At 56.7% G+C, this 240-nt stretch overlaps 1 protein-coding gene across 3 annotated transcripts in view; it reads left to right on the top strand.

Moving 5' to 3' along the window:
• CSNK1G2 (casein kinase 1, gamma 2) overlaps positions 1 to 240 on the top strand; it is a 120366-nt gene that overhangs the window by 415 nt on the left and 119711 nt on the right. The window lies entirely within an intron of this gene.

Here is a 240-nt window from a genome sequence, read left to right as displayed (position 1 = left end):
CCCACCCACCCCATCCTTCCCCATTTATCTTCCTGGGTGCCTTTTGAAGAACGGGCTGCCCCAGTCCTTTTGCACGGCCCTTCGCAGACAATGCAATCCTCCCGTGCATGTTTTTGCAGCCCCCAGTGCGTTAAGAGGGTACAGGGTGTCTATCTATGGCAGCAGGCCTCTCCCTTTGGATAGAGATGGCTTATCTGTGCGACCGGTTCTCTCCCCCCCCCCCCCAAAACATGGGCAAAA

The sequence above is a fragment of the Gekko japonicus genome, unplaced genomic scaffold (assembly GCF_001447785.1).
Source record: "Gekko japonicus isolate JY-2015 unplaced genomic scaffold, Gekko_japonicus_V1.1 scaffold1266, whole genome shotgun sequence".
Classification (NCBI taxonomy): Eukaryota; Metazoa; Chordata; class Lepidosauria; order Squamata; family Gekkonidae; genus Gekko; species Gekko japonicus.
This window is presented reverse-complemented; position numbering and strand designations above follow the sequence as displayed.